A 5,000-nucleotide genomic window follows, 5' to 3' on the forward strand; every position below is an offset into this window, starting at 1 on the left:
GGTGTTTGATGGTGAGTGGGAGAGAGAGAGAGAGAGAGAGAGAGAGAGAGAGAGAGAGAGAGAGAGATACGGAGTGTGTGAGAGGTGGGTGAAGAGAGAGAGAGAGAGAGAGAGAGAAGAGAGAGGAGAGAGAGAGAGAGAGAGAGAGAGAGATACGGAGTGTGTGAGAGGTGGGTGAAGAAAGTGAATGAGAGAGAGAGAGAGAGAGAGAGAGAGAGAGAGAGAGAGAGAGAGAGAGAGAGAGAGAGAGAGAGAGATACGGAGTGTGTGAGAGGTGGGTGAAGAAAGTGAATGAGAGAGAGAGAGAGAGAGAGAGAGAGAGAGAGAGAGAGAGAGAGAGAGAGAGAGAGAGAGAGAGATTTTACAGTTGAGAGCAAGGGAGAGAGGTGACATGCCGATGCGTCATCATAAGCAGAAAATTGTGTATATAAAGAGAGAGATAGAACGAGGAAAGTAGAGGAAAATGAAGGGACTTAGAGAGAAGCCCAAGAAAGAATTGAAAAGAAAAGAAGTCATCAAGAATAAGGAGAAATATAAAAAAAGAGAAAAAATTGGAAGGTCACCCATTACACAGACTTTTTTTTTTTTTTTTTTTTTAGTGAGAGATTGCAAGGAAACAGAATCGCTATCGCTCGTTTGGAGATGGGAGTCGGTAGGCAGGCGATGACCTTTGCGATACAAGCTGGTGTGAACTACGGCGTGTGTTAATAGTCCTAAAGTATGGGCAGATGTTGTAGCGTCTTCTGTGTTATATCAGCAGTATCATTGATAAAGAGAAATGAAACTAGAGTATATTTCCTCTAACTTTTTTTTTTTTTTTTTTTTTTTTTTTTTTTTTTTTTTTTTTGTGGCGTCTTCAATTACATCAAAAGTGTAAGGGGAGGAGAGAGACTACAATATTCTTCTATTTCCTCTATAATTTTGGTGTTTTATAGAAGGAAAAGGGGTTGTAGATGTGACAGAGAAGGATAGCATTGCTAAAGTTGAGAATATAGGATCTTTTAAAATTTCATGAATATGAATTGACATGGTATGTTTACTCTGTCATTATCTATTGCGGGTTGGTGACCGTAATATCAATCCTTTACGTCAATATATCCATTTTTAAAACGGTATATACCTGGAAACGTTTATTCTAGGACTTTTACCGTTTTTACGGCAAATTTTTAAGTATAGGATTGAACTGATTTAATATAAAATACCAAAATGGTTCGACTCGTAGATTTATCAACGAAGAATCAGAAAGACACAGTAGGAGAGTTAATGGCACTTGTATGGGCAAGAGAACTCCCAAAAATGCCTCGGCGGTTTGAAACGTTTCCATTAGAACGTTGGTCGCATCAAAGGTAGCTCAGTGAAACGTTCATATAAATGATTATGCAGATAGGGCCAGAAGAACCCATTGTCTGACCTCACATCATTTACTCCGTCAAAAAGAAAAGTTAGAGGCTCTCTCTCTCTCTCTCTCTCTCTCTCTCTCTCTCTCTCTCTCTCTCTCTCTCTCTCTCTCTCTCTCTCTCAGTTATGGTTCCATGCCACTGTATGCTTAGTAGAGGATATGATAGTAAAGAATTATGCTAATGAGTGTTGGTGAATGATACGATGCCATGCTGTCGTGTGGCCTTTCTATGTTATAAAGAACCATGTTAAGAACTTAGAATAGTTCTGGTAATTGTTAAGTAGATATGTTATTAAATGGCGAGGTGCCGTGCTCATGAGCTATGGCCCCTGCAGGATGAGGAGCCATGCTTTTGAATACTTTGGAGTCGTGCAAATAAGTAGTAAAGAACCATTTTATTAAATGAAAATAATTGCTCCCAATGAATAACAAGGAGCCATGCTCATAAACGGAGAGCAGGAATGCAGTTTAATGGTAACATATTGTAAACGTTTCTGTCTGCCAATCTGCTGGACTGGGGTTTAAGACTTGCTTAAGCTCGGTAGATTTTTGTGGTGTCTTCAACCTCACTATCCGTATGAGCTAAGGATTGACGTTTTTAGACAGCCTTTAGGGCTACCTGCTTAGTCATCACCAACCATTGCCTGGTCCTCCCTGTTCCTAGCTTGATTTAGAGGGGCTTTGACACTGGTCATATGTGCGGTGTTTATGGTCTGTCCCTAGGAAATTGTCACTGTCCCTTGGCTCTGCTGTTCATGAGCGTCTTTTAAGAGCTATGCACAGGAATGCAAGGAGCGAAGTATTTTAATGTTGAGGGGAGTATATTCACTTTTGATTAGCTAATCTAACGAGTGGGCAGGAACCATGCTAACACTTGATTGGTTAAAGAGCTTACTAATGAATGTTAGGGAACTATGCTAATTAATCGTGCCAGTAAATGACTACAAAATCATTTTTATTTGGATTGATTAGTTTATTCAACTGGCGTCAAAATAGAAAGTCATCGATGCTATGCGGTGTTATATATGATAAGCTTCGAAGATTAGCGGATGGTGTGTAAGCTAGTAGAAATTATCACTTAATGATTTATAGGAAGTTTTATTCGTATTCACGAAATGTAGAATTTTGCTGTTAAAAACTCTTTCATGAAGTGCAGATTTTTTATAACTGAAAACTCATATTCGTGAAATGTAGATTTTATATTCATGAATGTAGATTTTTTATAACTAAAAACTCCTATTCATGAAATGTAGATTTTTTATAACTAAAAACTCCTATTCATGAAATGTAGATTTTTTTTTCATTTAATACCTCGTATCTATTAAATGTAGTATTTCAAACTTAAAAACTCGTATTCATGAAATGTAGAATTTTACACTTAAAAACTCGTATTTATGAAATGTGGAATTTTACACTTAAAAGCTGTTATTCATGAAATGTAGAATTATACAATTAAAAACTCGTATTTATGAAATGTAGATTTCTTTTTAAAAACTCGTTTTCATGAAATGTAGAATTTTACTCTTAAAAACTTACTATAATTTGCTCACCTGAACATATTCGAAAATATTGACTGTATTTAGTAGGAAAATGTGCTGCCTGTTGTTTAAAAAATTGTTGTTGTTATGTTACGACAAAAGGCATTTTTGCGAGGGTTTTAAACAACGAGAAGTTGTAAGGTGAGTGGTGGGAGCGATTCTCTGAAGTTGTAATCAAATCTTCCTTCGGATGACGTAAGTAATGGAAAATTCGCTATTTATGTTTTCATTATGTTTCCTACACTGTTTAGAATTTTCCGTGAAAAAACGGTAAAAATCCCTGAATAAATGTTGCCAGGCATTTACAGTTTTGAAAATAGATATATTGACGTTGAGGAGTGATATTACGGTCACCAACCTCTAAAAGTTAATAATTAAGTAGGGTAAACATTAAGGTCGCCTGTATTTTACTGAAATACGGCTAAGAACAGTATATTTTTACGGAAAATTTCTGATTGAAATTACGGCGCGTTTTTTAACAGTGTATTTCTTTATCTTTATCAAAGAAAGAACCGAGTGGTTTCGTCTCAGAAAAGCTTGATGATTTAATGAGGTAATTCTACAGAAAGACCAAATATGAGTGATTTCGTCTGATGAAAACTTGATGATTTAAGATAGCGCTACTGAAAGACCACAAAGGTTTTATGGATTTTTTGGTCAGTTCCAAGTTGTATTCAAAATATTAAAAAAAAATAAATAAATGAAAGTATTTAAATTGTTATGATTTTAGATTCGAACAGATTTTGAGATCATGCGAAAATCGCCCTATGATATTGCAATGATATTTACATTATATATATATATATATATATATATATATATATATATATATATATATATATATATATATATATATATATATACTTATTTATATATATATATATATATATATATATATATATATATATATATATATATATATATATATATGTATACTTATATATATATATGATATATATAATATATATATATATATATATATATATATATATATATATATATATATAGAGAGAGAGAGAGAGAGAGAGAGAGAGAGAGAGAGAGAGAGAGAGAGAGAGAGAATTTTTCAACTGGAGGAGGCCTATATTCTAGATAAATTCAAATATCACCCTTTATCCTATGATAATGATGAAAAGTTTCCTATTAAGCTTTATGGATATCGTAGACTGACGGGTCTCTAATGCATAACTTAAACAAACTTTATCATATTCGGAAGGTTTTTACATAGGTAAGCAGTGTTGGTATGTGACCCGCGTAGTTGTACTTGTTAATATGTTAGGTTATGTATATATTAATCGGTAATATTAATTAGTTTACAACGTGATATTTTCAACTTTCATTTTCATCGCTTACTTTTCAGTTATGGACAATTTTCTACATTTCGTATATGTATGTATGTTATGTATGTATGTATGTATGTATGAGAGTATATGTGTATGAATTATTTATGGATGTGTGTATATATATTGCATATATGCATACATATGATATATATATATGTGTGTATATATATATATATATATATATATATATATATATATATATATATATATATATATATATATATATATTTATGTATATATTATACACATATATATGTGTATACAGTACACACACACACACAAACATATATATATATATATATATATATATATATATATATATATTTTACACATATATATATGTGTATACAGTACATATATATATATATATATATATATATATATATATATATATATATATATATATGTGTGTGTGTGTGTATATATATACAGTAACACACACACACACATATATATATATATGTATATATATATATATATATATATATATATATATATATATATATATATAAACAATTAAAAGATGGAGAACGGAGAGAAAATATGAAAGAGGCAAGAAGATAAATATATTAAGAAAAACATCAAGACAACTGGAAAAAAATACACTACATACTGAATATTATCTCGACGTATAAATGCTGATTGAAGAAACCAATTTTCTCAAGTAACGTCTGTGGGACGTGAACGATTGAAAATCCATATTTCGAACAGATGAGAGTT

The sequence above is a fragment of the Palaemon carinicauda genome, chromosome 33 (genome assembly GCF_036898095.1).
Source record: "Palaemon carinicauda isolate YSFRI2023 chromosome 33, ASM3689809v2, whole genome shotgun sequence".
Lineage (NCBI taxonomy): Eukaryota > Metazoa > Arthropoda > Malacostraca > Decapoda > Palaemonidae > Palaemon > Palaemon carinicauda.